This window comes from Thamnophis elegans, unplaced genomic scaffold (genome assembly GCF_009769535.1).
Source record: "Thamnophis elegans isolate rThaEle1 unplaced genomic scaffold, rThaEle1.pri scaffold_46_arrow_ctg1, whole genome shotgun sequence".
NCBI lineage: Eukaryota > Metazoa > Chordata > Lepidosauria > Squamata > Colubridae > Thamnophis > Thamnophis elegans.
Window position 1 is genome coordinate 485,756 of NW_022473897.1, and position 18,865 is coordinate 504,620.

Sequence of the window (18,865 nt, forward strand, 5' to 3'; positions counted from 1 at the left end):
TGCCCACCATACCCAGATTTGGATGCATACTCAATGTCTGAAGAAGTCATCCTGGAGTGCAAAGAAAGATTCGGTCATGTTCTGCTGTGTTTTGGGCTTTATGGGTTTCTTCTGCACTGGTAGCTTCTCTGCTGCTTTTCTAGCCAGGAAGTTACCTGACAGTTTCAATGAAGCCAAATTCATCACCTTCAGCATGTTGGTCTTCTGCAGTGTTTGGTTGTGCTTTATCCCAACCTATCTAAGCACAAGGGGAAAATCTGTGTTGGCTGTGGAGATCTTTTCCATGATCTCCTCCAGTGCTGGGTTATTGGTGTGCATCTTTCTTCCTAAGTGTTTATCATTGTGATGAGACCTGAACTGACACAATAAACATCAGATCATGAAGAGAAAGTTTTAAACCTTTGTCTGTTTGCCTCTGATAATTTACATTTGCCCACATGTTTTAATCATGCTTGGAAATATTTTTGGGGGAGAAATGTTTAGTAGAATGATTAAATAAGCAATATTCTGTCTGTACTATGTTTTTGAAAACTGGTGTGTTTGTGTTTATTTCTAGGATCAAACCAAAATATGAAGCTAGCAAAATATACAAAAATGTTAATTCACATCTGTGAATGCAAATTCAAAAACAACTGATAGAACTGAAACATCACCAGTGCCTCATAATTTCCATATACTCTACTACAAACTAATTATTTTGGAATTTATATTTTCTATTTTCCATCTCTTGCTGTTTGGTTCACATGTTCTAGTTCACATCCTTGAATGAGCAATCCAAATTCCTTCACATTGAAGCTTTATCTTCTATGATGTATAGGATCAACATTACAGCATTGGTGTTAACCTAAACAATATTTTCTGAATGCCATTTGTCACAATTGGTGAATAAAGAAAATGTGAATGTACTTTAGAAAAGAATGTTTCTTAATGACCTTCTGATTGTATCCTACTTTTCTAAAGAGCTCATCCAAAACTTCCACATACCTTATTTTTTGGAATATAAGACACACCTTTTTCCCTCAAAAGAGGCTGAAAATCTGGGTGAGTCTTATACACTGAATACAGCCATTTTTTGCCTCCTGAAACCCCGCCTCTTCACACCAAAATGACCATGCATAGCTTGTAGGAGGCTTTCAGAGAGCTCCTGGGGCTGGGGAGAGCAGAAATGAGTTAAAAATTGGCCCTTTGTTTGCTCAAATTCCCCCCCCCCAGCCCCAAGAACACTCTATAGCTTCCTAAAGGGCTATCCATGTCCTTTTTTTTGACAAAAAACAAAAGACAAAAAACAGATCCGTTTCTGTGAAAATGAGTCATTTTTGGAGGTTTGCAGAGTGCAAAAATTTTTTTTTAATTTGCCTCTTAAAACCTTGTGTGTCCTACTCCACTGCATCTTATACTCCAAAAATACAGTAATTGCTATTTCATCCGAGAAATGTAAGTGACCTGGATCTTTACTCAGAAGGCACCTGCAGTAAGAAGGAGAAATCTGCAAGATGTAGCAGCTGCTGTTTAATGAATGCATTCCTCCTCCTCCTCCTCCTCCTCCTCCTCCTCCCTCTTCCTCCTCTTTTCTTATTCTCTTCTCCTACTGCTTCTCCTTTCTGTATAATTTTCTCTTCTCTTCTCTTCTCTCCTTTTGCTCTCTTTACTATAAAGTGACTATTTCACCATAGTTTACAAATACAAAGTCCCCTAACTTATGACTAGAAACTTAGCTAAAATTTCTCTGGTGTGGAAGAGAGCCATGCCAACATGAAGGAAATTTGTCTTTACATTTGTTTTGTAACATTTAAAATAACCAAAATAATCAAGCTATGTCTTGAAAAGTTTGGTATAATTGAGATTCGCCAATATTTAGACAGAAGTCAACCAGAATTTCCAGGAGTATAGCTTAGACTGAGCAGCACCAGAAGAAGAAAACTGTTAAAGAAGAATACAAGTAGGCCTCAACACTTACAACAGTTCATTTTGCAACTATTCAAAGTTATAATAGCACTGAAAGGGTTGACTACTATTTTTAAACATACCATGTAAATGTTAACTACACTTTATATAAATGATTATTCCTGTATTTTCATCTTGCATCTTTATCTATCTAGGCAACTTTTCTAATTTTAATAAATGTTTGTTGATAAGAATCACTGAATATTGTTTCTGGGATACCTGGTATGTTTTCTTTTAAGATGCAATACACTTTTCTGAGTGGAAGAGCTCAGAATTCTGGGTTGTTATTATATTAAATATTGGTTACATGTTTCTCTCTTTGAAACCCATGGGATTGCAAGGCAAATGAAGAAACGAGGGATATTTTACTATTCCCCATGATATTCCAACCATGGTTGGAAGCCACAAAGCTCTGTGAGTTTATTCAATGTTGCACTGCCTACTTCTGTCTGAAAAACAGAAAAGTCAGGTCTCTTGGACGTATTTGGAGACATTCAAGGATCATGTTGCAGACAGGGATATTTGTATACAGAAAGAAGCCATTCATGGAAGATGGTCATATTTCTGCAATCATTGTTTCTGTTAATGCCTCAAATGGTGTCAAGGAATCCATGCATCATTGTGACTTAGATGAGCCTCTTCCTATTCGTCACACATATCATCAGCTTGGAAATGTTAATATTGCTGGCATTATTTCTGTATTCTCACATATTCTGACCCCATTGATTTCAGTCAACATCCTTCTCAGGGATTTCATGATAGACTTATGTAAGTACACCATCAATTTATTTTCAAGCTCTGAACCTTGCTATTCAACCATATGATGATCAAAATGTTCTCTTGTAATAACAAAGACTCCAGAAACAAACACATTCAATATATTTTCTATCAATTCCCATGTAAAGTTGAAAAAACCCCAAAGAAAGCCGAATCTCTATTATAATAAATCACTTCTAAATATTTAAACATAGATGTTGCTGCAGATTAATATATAAATCTATAACTACAACTGGGGGAGGCTATATGTATTTATCATGATAACTTTAATCATTTCATACTTACAGTGCCAAAATTTATCAATTTCATTGTGGATATAAACAGTTTTTAGAAGATGGAATTTGATATTGAGCCTTTTTCATGTATTTAAAAATAATTCTTATAATTTCAAGACAGTGCTCATCTTGTATTAAAAAATAACTCCAGATTCTAGAGGGGTACATTGTTCTGAATTTTTTAGAATTCAACTTATTATACTACCAAAAGTTTAAACCTGTGATATTGTGAAACAGACCCTTTTAATGTATTATGTAATTTTTGCTACAGAATATTCTTTCAGAATTACCAGCACATCCTTGCCTTAGCATTTGCTATCAAAGAAATCAATGAAAATTCCCAGATCCTACCCAATGTCACTCTGGGCTTCCAGATTTATAACAGCAATTTCAGTCCAACTTGGACTTATCTTGCCTCAATGATGCTTCTCTTAACTCAGGGCAGATTCATCCCTAACTACAAGTGTGGGTCCCAAAACATTTGGCAGCAGTCATTGGAGGACCTGACATCTCTCTCCATATGGCAACTCTTCTTTGCATCTACAAAGTCCCTCAGGTAAGATATGTTGAAGATGTATGGCACTACCTGAAGAAATCTACACTGTTAGCCTTTATAATAAAGTACATGGCTCAAATTCTATACAACCTTTTGATAGATGATCAGTTTTAGCTTGTTGCTCAAATATCCCCAAATAATAGAAACAATTTTAGCCTGTTGATGAAATAAACCTATGTAATCAAAATGTAAGACAGGTGAACCCCAGCTCTTGGGAATCCTTCTGAACCTGCTGCAAAGTCCTTTTGCATGGTTCAGACTATTTTTTTTTTCATTTATACTTCTCTTTCAAATTTCAATACATTTTCATACATTTTGGCAAATACCTATTTGTCATTTGTATTAAAAGAAAAGATTAGATAGTGGCATCATTATTGCTCAGAGGATGCCGATTTGAGGGCTCATTTCACATCCCTGTTAAGTTACCCATCAAGTGGTACCCATGTATCAAGTTGTAGTAGCTCACTTTCAAACTGCTGAGTGGTTAGAAGTTACACTATGACAGGAGTTCACTTACCCCTCAGCAGCAACCAGTCTCAAACATCATCCTAACTTCATGAGAACTATGAACTGTGCTCCCTATCATTTATAGAGAATTCTAGTTTCCAAAGGTGAAATAACATATTTTTAAAAAAATATTTTAAATATTTCAAATAATTGTAACATATATTTTAGAGCTTCACCATTGATATCTAAATCCTTCTGCCACTAGTTGTTCCCTTGATTTTTATTTTACTTTCTCCTTGACAAAATTCTAGTACTATTCATGATGAATTCGACATTTGTGTTTGCCAATTATTTTTCATCTATAATATCTTATGGTGACAGGCACGAAGGTGTTTTCGGAGAACAATGGCTTTGTATCTATTTCATAGTCTCAACTATGTCTAACATAAAGATTTTTAAAACATAAAGTAACCTTAATTTCATCATAACACAAATATCCATACCATTGTCCTAAGACATTTCTGTGGTCATGTGTCCAGCATGACGATCTGCCAAAGTACATGGAACGCTGTTACCTTCTCAACAAAGTGCTACCTATTTATCTACTCACATATGCTTACGTTCAATGGATGGGTAGGATCTGGGGCAAGGAAAGGATTCCCCATTCATGCAACATTCAAGTATCAAACCTTGAGTTGTCAGCTTTCCACTGAGGCAATACAGGTCCCTGAATCAATGTAAAATTGTGCAAAAAAAAGGGGAGTATGTTAAAATTACAAGAGAGAGAGAGAGAGAGATTATATTAATGAACTATTTTTAAATTGATTTTAAATTGATTTTATTTGGATTTATAGGCCGCCCTTTTCCCTGAGGGGACTCAGGGCGGCTTACAATCATTAGGGAGGGGGTGCAATTCAAAACAAACAATATGTGAACAAAATTAATAACGTAATAAAAACACAACTTGCATTCAACATTCAACACTCGGGTGGGCAAATTAGAGACTTATCCCCAGGCCTGTTGGGATAGCCAGGTCTTAAGGCTACGCGGAAGGCCTGGACGTGGTGAGGGTGCGTATCTCGACGGGGAGATCGTTCCACAGGGTCGGAGCTGCAACAGAAAAGGCTCTCCTCCGTGTAGTCGCCAGTCGGCATTGACTGGCGGATGGGATTCGGAGGAGGCCCAGTCTGTGCGATCTTATCGGTCGGAGGAGGTAATCGGCAGAAGGCGGTCTCTCAAGTACTCAGATCCACTACCATGAAGGGCTTTAAAGGTGGTCAACAGGACCCTGAAGCGCACCCGGAGATCAACAGGTAGCCAGTGCAGCTCACGGAGGATGGGTGTTATGTGGGCGAACCGCGGTGCGCCCACTATCACTCGCGCGGCCGCATTCTGAACTAACTGCAGCCGCCGGATGCACTTCAAGGGCAGCCCCATGTAGAGCACATTGCAGTATTCCAGCCTAGAGATCACAAGGCTCGAGTGACTGTTGTGAGAGCCTCCCGATTCAGGTAGGGTCGTAACTGGCGGACCAGGCGAACCTGGGCAAATGCCCCCCTGGTCACAGCCGACAGATGATGGTCGAGAGTCAGCTGTGGATCCAGGAGGACTCCTAAGTTACGAACCCTATCTGAGGGTATAAATTTGACCCCCCAGCCTGATAGATGGAACATTAGCCAAATTGTTGGGAGGGAAACAAAACAGCCACTCGGTCTTGTCCGGGTTGAGTACCAGTTTGTTAGCGCTCATCCAATTCTTAACGGCCTCAAGACCCTGGCTCATCACGTCCACCGCTTCATTGAGTTGGCACGGGGCGGACAGATACAATTGCGTATCGTCCGCGTATTGATGGTATTTTATCCCGTGCCTCCGAATGATCTCGCCCAGCGGTTTCATGTATATGTTAAATAGTAGGGGGATAAGACCGAACCCTGCGGCACCCCATATGTAGCCACACAAAAAGCATTTCATCAATTTTATTCCAACTTTTATAAATTCTTCCCAATCGTTTTCTTAGCTGACCTATGGCTCTGCTCCAGTCATGGATAAAGACTCAAGCAGTTTTCTTCCAACAAATGCTTCCAAATGAATCTCACCAACATAGGGGTCTCCTCCAGCTATTGCTCTATTTTAGATGGATCTGGATTGGAGTTCTTGCTGTGAATGATGACAATGGAGAGAAATTTGTTCATGAGGTTTTCCTATGTTTTCCCAGCATGGCATCTGCTTTGATTTCATACAAGAGTTCACCAATGTAGCTTTTTATAGTGATTTTACTGATGCAGTAGATGAAGGAATCCAAATACCAAGTTCTGATGAAAAGTACAGCCAATGTGATAATCCTGTACGGTGAAAGTAGATCCATGTCTACCCTGAGAACATTCCTCCAGTTTTCAGAAGTGGAGGATATTCCAAGGAAGACAAAAATCTGGTTCATAACAGCTCCTAGAGATTTCACCTCAGTCTCCTTTCACACATCTTGGGATATCCATTTCCTTCAAGGTGCTTTATCCTTTGCAATTCACACAAAGAAGATCCAAGACTTCCAGAAATTTATTGAAAGGATAAATCCAAGGAATAATCAGCACGATCATTTTCGGAAAGATTTTTGGGAACAAGCGTTCAATTGTTTCTTCTACCATTCTGTGGCAGAGAAGTCGGGAAAAAATGTACTGGCAGGGAGAGGCTTGAGACCCTTCCTACATCTGTGTTTGAAACACTCATGAGTGGCCAGAGCTATAACATATACAATGCTGTCTATGCTGTGGCACATGCTTTGCAATTTCTGTGTTTGTCTAAGTCCAGGCACAGAACAATAGTGAAAGAAGGAAGGAAACAATTTCACAATCAAGTGTTGTGGCAGGTAAGACTTTCAGCAGAGAAGTGAAGAAACTTGGAAGGATTTATATTCTTGCACTTATCTGGTCTTTATAATTTAAATCCTTCCATTCTTCACCATTCAGTCAGAACTGAAGAAACTTCTTGGTGAGAAACAAAATGTCTTTAAGAAAAAAACTCCAGTTTCCTTTTGAAAAGCACCTTTTGGAATAGCTATGACCTGGATGACGCAGTATCTCTATAGTCAATATTCTGTAAGCATATCAAAATTAGGTCTAAAAGTCAAATGAAACAATGGCTTAACCAACTGAAATATTTATGTCATCATATTGAAATCACAGTGAAATCAAGGGACATGGTGGCTCAGCCACTAAGACGCTTGTCAATCAGAAAGGTCGGCAGTTCTGCTGTTCAAATCCTAGTGCCATGTAATGGAATAAGCTCCCATCACTTGTCCCAGCTTCTTCCAACCAGCAGTTCAAAAGCATGTAAAAATGCAAGTATAAAATAGGAACCACCTTTGGTGGGAAGGTAACAGTGTTCCATGAGCCTTCAGTGTTTAGTCATGCCAGCCACAGAGATGTCTTCAGACAGCACTGGCTCTTCAGCTTTGAAACGGAAATGAGCAGCGCCCCCTAGAGTTGGGAATGACTACTAATATGTGCGAAGAGAACCTTTACCTTTTTATTGAAATCACAAAAGGCATTCTACAAAATTGTAAACACATCTCTTAGAATTCCCTTCTGTCCATTAAAGTAACTGCCATTTCAAGTAAATGGTAAGTAAATGGAGATTTTAAGTAAGTAAGTAAATGCTACCTCTAGATAACGGGTGTCAACTCGCAGCAGCATGTTTCCATCACATGATATATCGTGACATTTTACCCTCTTCATGAAGCTGGGGTGGGTGTGGTCTGCACGTGATGCATCCAGCTGGCGGGCCACCAGTTTGATACCTCTGGTGCTCTGAATCATTCTTTTGTCCTAAATGTTTTGTTTTGAATGCTTGCATTGAGTCAGCACAGTTCTTTCGATTGTTGAAAGTATAGTCACGCCCTCACTTTCAGGCATTTCTTGATGAAGATCTTCTCATGCAAACCCTAAGTGGAGGAGGAAGGGCTCATAATATTTTGACATTCTTACTTAAAGCAGGATAATGGAGTGGTCCTTTTCCATCAGGGATAATGTTTCATAGACCATTTGAGACTCATCTGCATTTCTACAAATAGATATTCATAACAACGGTGTATAATATAACAATGTATATTTTTAGAGCAGATGAATAGAAAGAAATGGAACAGGTTTATATGCTTCCAGAAACAAGGTTCTAGAACAGGGGTGTCAAACTCAAGGCCCGTGGGCCAGACTAGGCCTATGGTATGCTTATTTCTGGCCCGTGGGGCACCATTCTGGAAACTGATGAATTGGCCCATGATGCCTCTCCCAGGGAACATGGAGCTCAAGAGCCTGTTTTTGCTGGCACAGCACTCGGGACACAGATGCCCCCACATAAATGATGTCAAGCTGTCCATGTCGACCCTGGCCACACCCACCTCGGCTCCCCAGGTTCAACACAACCCTGGCATGGTCCTCAATGAAATTGAGTTTGACACCTCTGTTCTAGAAGAAACAAGGGAGGGAGTGAAGATATTTTTTTCTCAGGGTCTTAATAAAAGGAGCAAGGCAGGATGTATTGCGGGCATACCTCTTGTACTCATGTGGGGTGTACTCATATGGGTTGAAAGAATCATAAGTTCCAAAACTGAATTTAGGTCATCAGTTCTGATCCCTGCTTAGTGCAAAATTTCAAATTACATCACCATCAACAGATGTTGATTCTGCCTTTTCTAAAAATAACAAGGAAAGAAATGCACTTTTCATCAATTCCTACTGCTAAATACATCTATTTACATATCATGACTTAGTTAGAATAGTTTTTCTAAAATTATTTCCTAAGGAGAGAAGCAACCTAGAACTAAGGAGAAATTTCCTGACAGAACAATTATCCAGTGGAACAGCTTCCCTCCAGAAGTTGTGGATGCTCCATCACTGGATATTTAAAAAGAGACTGGACAACTATTTGTCTGAAATAGTAAAAAGTCTCAAAATCAAACTATAGACTATATATACTAATATTTTATATATTTATATTTGATCTGGCTTAATTAATAGCAGTCCGATGATAAATTGCAGTTTTATAAAATTTTCACTAGGGTAATATTTTTTAAAATTATGGTACATATTAATAATATTTTAATTTTACTTCAGTAATGTGAAATTTTGGAATGATTGCCGAGTTATTTGATTTTTTTTAAAAAAATCTTTGTTTAAAGAAATTTTCTGAAAGGTATTACATTCAACAACAGTGTTGGTGAAAAAATCTCTCTTGATAAAAATGGAGAATTCATTGCTGGATTTGATCAACTGGATCACATTCCCAAACCAGTCCTTTCGTAGGTCAAAGTTGGGATGATAGATCCCACAGCTCCACCAGACAAGTTCTTCAATATTTCCATAGATTCCATCATGTGGCCAATAGGCTTTAATCAGGTTAGCTGTTTGAATCTAGATTGGTCAGCCTTTATTTATGTAGCATAAAATATCTTTTCGAATGAAATTCCCATAGCATCAGTTTTAACTAATCTAAGTATAACTTAGGTAAGGAAAAAAATATATGCAAGAATGCTTAATTTCTAATGCCTGTTTTACAATGCTGCACCTTTTATTTTGTTCCCTGTTAATTATAGATAATCAATTCACTGGTTTTGATGTAAAAGATCCATTCAGTATACTAGATTTCATCAATATAGTGACATCAACATTTAAAAATGAGAAAATTTATTTAATCAGTATAGAAATTGCCTTTAAAGAGTGGGGGTGATGGTTTAGCCGAGGTGGCTCAGTGGTTAAATGCAGCACTGCAGGCTACTTGAGCTGACTGCAGTTCTGCAGTTCGGTTGTTTAAATCCCACCAGGCTCAAGGTTGACTCAGCCTTCCATCCTTCCGAGGTGGGTAAAATGAGGTCCCGGATTGTTGTTGGGGGCAATATGTCACTAGTCAGAGAAGAGTACAGGCAAAAGTTGAACCAACCAATAACCTCTGGGGAAATTCTGCAGGTAATCAAACAACTAAAGTTAGGGAAAGCACCAGGTACAGATGGCCTAACAGTGGTTTATTATAAAAACTTACAGTTAGAAATGGTAGAACCTCTTAGAGAATTATTTAACAAAATTCAATCGGAAGGTAAAGTGCCCCATCATGGAAACAGCGTTTATATCGTTGATACCCAAAGAAGATCAAGATATTACCCAGCCAAAAAATTATAGACCTATTTCACTACTTAATGTAGATTATAAAATTTTTACTAAAATACTAGCAAAAAATACTAAATAGGTTAATGGTGGTTATTCAACAATTGACATACTGACCAAACAGGTTTTATACAGGGGAGACAGATGAAGAGCAATGTTAGATTAATCATTAATGCTTTAGAATATTTGGGAAAGAACAATCAAATCCCTGCTGCGTTCATATTTTTGGATGCTGAGAAGGCCTTTGATCGAGTTAATTTGCAATTCCTTTTGAAGATATTGCAAAAAATGCAGATAGGAGATAGCTTTTTACGGTCAATTAATGCAATATATCAACAGCAAACAGCCCAAATCATAGTCAATGGAAGTTTAACAGACTCCTTTCAAATCGAAAAGGTACAAGACAGGGCTGTCCTTTGTCCCCACTATTGTTCATTATAACTTTGGAAGTATTATTGAATAAAATACGGGGCTTGGATGGTTTAAAAGGATCAAGATTAGACAGCAAGAATATAGAGTCCGCGCCTTTGCGGATGATTTGGTCATAATATTGGAACAACCGCAGGATTCCAGTACAGTCTTAATGAATACGATTAATCAATATGGTCAAGTCTCTGGCTTTAAAATAAATCTAGGAAAAACTAAAATATTAGCCATAAATATGAATACTAAACAAAAGGAAGAATTAGGAGTGATGCTAGGATGTGAGGTAGTTAAAAAGTCAAATATCTTGGAGTTAATATTTTAACTTCAAATGGGAAATTATATAAGCATAATTATGAACCACTTTGGCATAGTATACAGACGGAGATGAAAAATGGGAGAAATTGCACTTATCTTTGCTGGGTGGGATAGCGGCAGTGAAAATGAACATTTTACCAAAATTTTTATTTCTTTTTCAAATGTTACCAATACTTAAAAGAGATGAGAATCTTTTAGAATGGCAGAAGGGTATCAACAAATTTGTATGGGCAGGAAAGCCAAGGGTAAAGATGAAAATAATGCAAGATGTACGTGAAAGAGGAGGATTGAAACTACCTAACTTAAAATTATATTATGATGCAGTGGCATTATCTGCAATTAGTGATTGGACCCATCTAACCAACGATAGAATATTGAATATTGAGGGACATGATTTGGTATATGGTTGGCATGCTTACCTGTTATTTAACAAAAAATTGGATAAGAATTTTAAAAATCATATTTTAAGGAATGCTTTATTGTGGGTCTGGAAAAAATATCAACACAAATTAAATGATAAGTTGCCCATGTGGGCAATTCCTAGACATGCAATTGAAAACATGAATACAGAACAAAAACACGATAGAATCACTTACAGACAACTTCTCACTTCAGAAAGGGGGGTGTTACAATTAAAATCTTTAGAGGTACTAAAGAGGAGAAGGTAGTTCAAACATGGTTCCAGTATGGCCAATTACAGGCTAGGTGGAAAATAGATCAAAAAACTGGTTTTGTCAAAGTTGAGGATAATCTGTTTAAACAAATAAGATCAAAGCTTAAAGAGGATATATAATGTACTAATACAGATGGATTCGGAAACGGAATTGATTAAAGACTGTATGATAAAATGGGCTCAGAATATTGAGGAACCAATTGCTGGACATGTGGGAAAGAATATGGGTAAGAAATGTGAAATTTACACAAGCACAAAATTTGAGAGAAAATTTTTATAAGATGTTTTATAGATGGCATTTAGATCCCAAAAAGCTCACTTCTATGTATCCGAATGTACAGCCTAAATGTTGGAGATGTGGTTCTCTTGATGCTACATATTTTCATATATGGTGGACATGTCGAAAGGTTAAGGCATTTTGGATAAAATGTGGTGGATCATGCAAAATATCTTCAAAAGAAGGATAAAATTCACCCCTCAGTTATTTCTACTAGGTATATGTACTGACTTTACAGCGGTAGAGACTAATTTGGTTCTGTACTTAATACGGCAGCAAGACTGTTGGTGGCGCAATACTGGAAGAAGGAAGACGTGCCTACAACTCAAGAATGGACTTTGAAAGTTATAAACTTAGCCGAGATGGCAAAAATTTCAGCATATCTTAAAGACCACTCAAACGAGAGATATAAACGAGACTGGAAAAAATGGATTGACTATACACAAAGCAAATATGGGACTAAGAAACTCCAGATAGCCTATGCTTAAGATTAGCAATAAGTTAAACTGTGTAAAGTTTGGGTAACAGTAAGAAGCTGAGTCCAACGTAGAGATTTTATCGACTTTTTTTTTTCTTTAATCTCCATTGTTTTAAGATATTTTAAACTGTGTTTGTTAAAAAGCTATACCGTGTACGGGCTCTGGGAAGTCGGGGGGAGGGAAGGGAGGTGGGGTTTTAGGGGGAGGGGGGAGGGGGAAATATAATATGTGTTAGATCCTAAAGCACATGATTGCACTTGTATACTGTGGCTCTTTAATGTTAGGGTAAAAAAAGGACAAGCTGAACATATTGATAGACAATAGAAATACACCGAAGGGAGGAGTAGAGCGAAAGAAGAAAGAGGGGTAGAAAGGGTGGGAGAGAGGATTGGAGGCAGGAGGAGAAGGAAGGGAGGGAATGTATTGGGAGAGAGGAGTGATAGAGGGGGAGGAAGTAGGAAGTAGAGGAATGTTGGAAGGAAGAACGAAAGTTGGAGGGGGTGAAAGAGGGTATGGTGGGTCAAGGTGGTATATTGGGTTTGTATTTTGGGGGGTATTGTCTATAAAAGGGAGGGTTGTGTTTATTATTCAATGTTATATGCCCCGGTTATGCACAGTATACATGTGATTGTATGGAATGAAATGGAAATAAACATTTTTAAAAAAAAAGATTCGGTTATGTTCTGCTGTGTTTTGGGCTTTATGGGTTTCCTTGCACTGGTTAGCTTCTCTGCTGCTTTTCTAGCCAGGAAGTTACCTGACAGTTTCAATGAAGCCAAATTCATCACCTTCAGCATGTTGGTCTTCTGCAGTGTTTGGCTGTGCTTTATTCCAACCTATCTAAGTAGTAGGGGAAAATCTGTGTTGGCTGTGGAGATCTTTTCTATGATATCTTCCAGTGCTGGCTTACTGGTGTGTATCTTTTTTCCCAAGTGTTTTATCATTCTGATGAGACCTGAATTAAACAATAAACATCAACTTATGAAAAGAAAGTTGTAAACGTTTATCTGTTTACCTCTGATTTTGTATATGTACCCATATATTTTGATTGTGCTTGGAAATATTTCTTTTGGGAGAATTTTTCTTAGGTAGAACTGATTAAATATACAGCATTCTCTCTGTTCTCTCTTTTCCAAAACTGGTGTGTATGTGTTTGTGTGTGTGTGCACGCACACACATGCACATGAGTGTTTTTTAGGAGCAAACCAAAATATGTAGTCAGCAAAATATACAAAAAATCCTAATTCACATCTGTCAACTACTGCTGAGAAAACTGAAATGTCATCAGTATCTCATATTTCCCATATAATCTATATATTCTATTTGTATATAGTAGATATATTTTTATATGCCTATACATACTCTATACTATGTAATATGTATGCATATATACATAGGATTAAATAGTGTATTTTGGATGTTCAGTAATAGTAAATAAATAGACAGCGAAATTGTATCTCGTTGAGGCCTTTGAGATGAGGAGAGGCCAAGCCTTGACACGAGAGAAGACAAGTTGTCCATGCCAGTGGTGAAATTCAATTTTTTTTACTACTGCTTCTGCAGGTGTGGCTTGGTGGGCATGGCAGAGGAAGGATACTGCAAATTCCCCATTCCTCCCCACTCCTGGGACCAGCCAGAAGTTTGCCAGTTTTCCATACTACTCAAACCTGGAAGAACCTGCTGAATTTCACCCCGGGCCATACCCACCCAGTCACATGACCAACAACCCACGTCTACCCAGTCACATGGTCACCAAGCCATACCCACCAAACCATGCCCACAGTATCAGTAGTAAAAAAATTGAATCCCACCACTAGAATATGTGTTCTAATTTTCCATCTCATGCTGTTTAGTTCACACGTTCTAAAATTTCTCAAGGTGTCTCAAAAGGTTCTCTTGAGATTCATGTTTAACTATTTTTTAATATTTTTTATATTACCGTGTTTTCCAAAAAACAACCTGTCCTGAAACTAAAGCCTTGCCACATTTTTCATGTGGGCAAAAATATAAGCCCACCCCCAAAAATAGCTCCCTGGACAATCCCCTCTCCGCCCAGGCAGAGCAACGCTCACAAACCTAGTGGTATCCTGAAGGCGCCAAGCTGCGAGAATGAGGTGGGGGCAAAGGCGTTTGCATTGCTTAGTGCTTTCGGGGTACCATTAGGTCAGTCAGAGACTCTGTGCCCAGTTGAAGATGGGGGTTGCCGGGCAGCTGCTCTCTTGCGAGCGGGCTCCCGAAGAGTGGGGCACAGCCTCAGGGTCGAATGGCTGTGTTGCGCTGTCACAGCAGCAACACAGCAGCCATGAGGTGGCACGCTTGTGAGCAGCCACCCGACAGCCCCCCTTTCCAGCCGGGCACAGCATCATTGAATCTAGTGGTACCCGGAAGGCACCAAGCAACGTGAGCGCATGTTTGCCGCCCTCCAGCTCCCATGGCTTGTTGCCTTCGGAATGCCCCTAGTGAGTGAATGGGGCTCTGCATGGCTGGAGAGGGGGGTTGTGTGAGCGGCTTTTCTGCTCCCCGCTGGCATGACTCGCAGGCTCACGGTGCCCTTGGGTAACTCTGCAGAGCCAGGGCATCAGCACTGGCTTTCAAAGCACAGAGGATGGATGCTGCTCTTGGAGTATGCTCTTTGGTTGTGGGCTTCCGAGCGTACAACCATAGAGCGTACTCCCAGAGTGGCATCCATCCTCCATTGCGGCTTCCAATGCACAGAGGTAGGATGCCACTTAGGGAGTATGCTCTATGGTTGTACGCTACCATAGAGCGTAATTCCAGAGAGACATCTATCCTCCATGCTTTGAAAGCCAAAAAAAAAAAAAAAAAGCAAGCGCAGAGATGCCCTGGTTCTGCAGGGCAACCCAAAAACAATAAGCCCTCCCCTTTAATAAGCCCAAGGCCATATTTGTGGGTCAAAAAATATAAGACCCTGTCATATTTTTGGGAAAACAGTAGGTTGATGTGCATCATTGCTTCTTGAAGTTTTTGTAACAATTATACTGAATATTTTATTAGTTGCAAAGTTGAAAAAGTTGGACATATAGTTATCTCCTCTATAATTATAAAATTAACTATGATTATCTATGCACCTGTTCCAAATCCCACTGGACCACAAACCCACATTGTAAAATTTGATTACCATTCTAATGGCAATCCAAGTTATTTGTCAGTTGATCACTGATAAATGGAGAATGAAAACCTTCCTTGATGGAGTTGAATGACATTAGGAGGATACTGTATCATGCATGCTCACACTCTGAATGAAGGATTAGTTCCTTAATTATTTATCCACACAACTGGATATTCTGCATTTCACAGGAAATTTATAGGATTTTTAGGCAAGGTCTTGTAAAATTGCAGTTCAATATTTTGATGAATTAGAAGAAGTAAAGAGACAAAGAAGTTGATTGATTATTGAGGTATCAACTATAGTTGTTTTCTTGGTGTTGTTACTAGTAATAATGCCTCTGAATGAAGGATTAATTCTGTAATTATTTATCCATACAACTGGATTTTCTGATTTCACAAGAAATTTATAGGATTTTTAGGCAATGTCTTATAAACTGCAATATTTTTTGATTAATGAGAAGAAGCAAACAGACAAACACTGTTGAGTTATCAACTATAGTTGTTGTCTTGGCACACTTACTGTAACAATGCCTCAAGCACACACAGTTCCTGATATTAATTGCAATGTTAATGATCCACTTCCTATTCTTCACAAGTACTCTCTGGAGATTTGACCATTGCTAGCATCATTTCTCAAGTCTATACTTTTTCCAGTCCAATTCATTTGATCGTCACCCTTCCAGAGAACTTCAGGATGAAGTGATGTAAGTTGTTCATTCTCCCACATAAGATTTCTACACCACCATTAATTCACATGACACAAAGGACAATTTATTTGAATAGCTAGAATACACTGTATTCACATATACTGTGTCTTCAACTTTGTAAAAAGGATAGTTTATCTTTGTTTATTTGTTTATTTTATTTATTTATTCATTAAGCATGTATTAGATAACATATATAATATACATGATTTGAATACATGAAATGGATACATATAAAAGAACATTAGGACAGGGATGATAGGAACGTTGGTGTGCTTATACATGCCCTTACAGACCCCTTAAGAATGGGTGAGGGTTGACAGTAGAATGTCTAAGGTTAAAGTTTTGGGGTTTTGGAGGAAGAAACCACAGAGTCAGGTAGTGCATTCCAAGCATTGACCATTCTTTTGCTGAAGTCATATTTTCTGCAATTGAGTTTGGGGTGGTTTACCTGAAGTTTGTCTCTATTGTGTGCTTGTGTATTGTTGTGGTTGAAGCTGAAGTAGGACATTGTAGCAGATAATTTTATGTATTACGCTCAGGACAGACCGAAGGTGGCATAGTTCTAAAATTGTCTAAGCCCAAAATTTCAAGTCTGGTGGCATAAGGTATTCTTTTGCGAGCAGAGTATCATTCCTAATTTTGTTATTCAATTTCAATGATTGTTCCAATAGGATTCTCTCCCAAAAGTCAACATTCTAAGAGTTATGCTAGCAATCCATGAATAAACAAGGGCAACATCTATTTCTAACAATTTTTAGGTGTTGTTCCTAAGCAAAACTACCTGGAATAGTTTATATGGCTTAATATTTAATTAGTTAGGCTTGGTTTTCACTGAAATCTAAAGATCCATAGCCAGAAGTCATTTTTTGCACTGAGTTCAAAGTACCTCAAGCATCTCTGTTGATTGAAAATCACTGCTTGAGGTTTATTTGGGGAGCATGAACCCGGCTGTATCCTAAAGAATTTCCAAAAGCCAAATACTGTTGTTGAGGAATGCAGATTTATAATTTTTATTTTTCCATTTACTTTTCAGTGATAAGCTGCATTATATGCTTATCACACTTTATGAAGTAATGTGATATAGAACTGAAACATAACATGTGTTGCAATCTTTAACAAAGGACTTAATTTTTATGATAGGGTGGTATTTCAGAGTTACCAATATGTTCTGGCCCTGGTTTTGCTGTAAGCAGATTAGTGAACATCTCCAGATCTTGACCAATGTCATCCTTGGGTTCAACATTTATAACAGCAATTTTAGTCCAAGCTGGACCTTCCTTGCCTCAATGAGACTTCTCTCCATGCACATCACATTCATCCCAACTATAAGTGTGACCTGGGAAACATTCCCATTGCAGTAATTGGAGGACCTGACGTCTTCACATGTTGAACCTTCTGTCTCTCTACAAAATTCCACAGGTATTCCCAGGATTATATAAATTTCTCTCAGTTCCCATTACAGCTAGTTGCAATTCTTTAGAAGCAGTATGTTTGGGACAAGGGAAATAGTTCAGTATGAGGTTAGGCTTTAGAGGTTCAATGAATTCATTAAAAGAAATTATTCATGATGTGTAATAGAATGGGCAAAGTCTCTCTTTATGAATCATTAAAACCGCTGCATCTTTTCAATGAACATAAAGCTCCTGTGGAATTGCTCAAGGCACAGTATTTGGCAAAGTATCTGTTCGAAAGAAGTATACATTCCAAATAATTGCTTTTTAAATATGGATAGAGCATCTTGAAATATCTTCAGTTTCTTTTAACAATTTAAGGTTGACATTCATTTAGATAAATGGATACTACGTGTTATTTTATTAATATAAATCATGGTAAAGTACACATCCTTACTCAATAACTGTGTCTGCCTAGGTGTGACAGAGAGACCCCTCCCATTTAGGAAAGATGGTTAAGGGGTTCATTGGAGTGAAATGATCTTATCATTTGCAATGGTCATTTTTCATCCTTAATCTCCCTATACACATTTTGCAAAAAAACCAGTCTCCAAACCATTACTCTTAGCTTCTCAGAGGACTTCTGGGGACCATAAAAGGATGGCTAGCTCCCTTATTCCATACTTTGCATGTTTGATATAATGACCCCATTTGGGAGTCCTCTGGAAACTTATATTATATTAGTTAGTTGTTCTTCCACTTCGGTTGTTGTTAGTTGTGAAGTCATGCACGACCCATCGCGACCCCATGGACAATGTTCCTCCAGGCCTTCCTGTTCTCTACCATCCTCTGGAGTCCATTAGGCTCACACTACTGCTTTGGTGACTACATTCATCTCATTCTCTATCGTCCCTTCTTCTTTTGCCCTCATCTTTCCCAGCATTAGGCTCTTCTCCAGTGAGCCTTCCACTTTAAGTTGTAGATATTGTTACCAAATTTGAAGGTTTCTTAACAGGACAGAGTCTGAGGATATTAAAGAGAATAGTAGTGGAAATGCTAGTGGAAAATATCAAGAATATTCCTCTAACTTACAATATATGTCAAGCATCTAGGTACCAATTGTCCTAGATTGCTATCTGGGTCACCCTTATGGTCTCACATGGAATGTTGAAGCCTCTTGCCCAAAATCTTTGTACTGTACCACATTCACACAAGCTCTGAATGGAAACCTGGGTTTGAGCTTTCTTGATGTTTAGAAAGCAGCAATAAAATTCAGAAAATATACTTTTATTCAGACCAAGAAAAGGAAACATTAACACA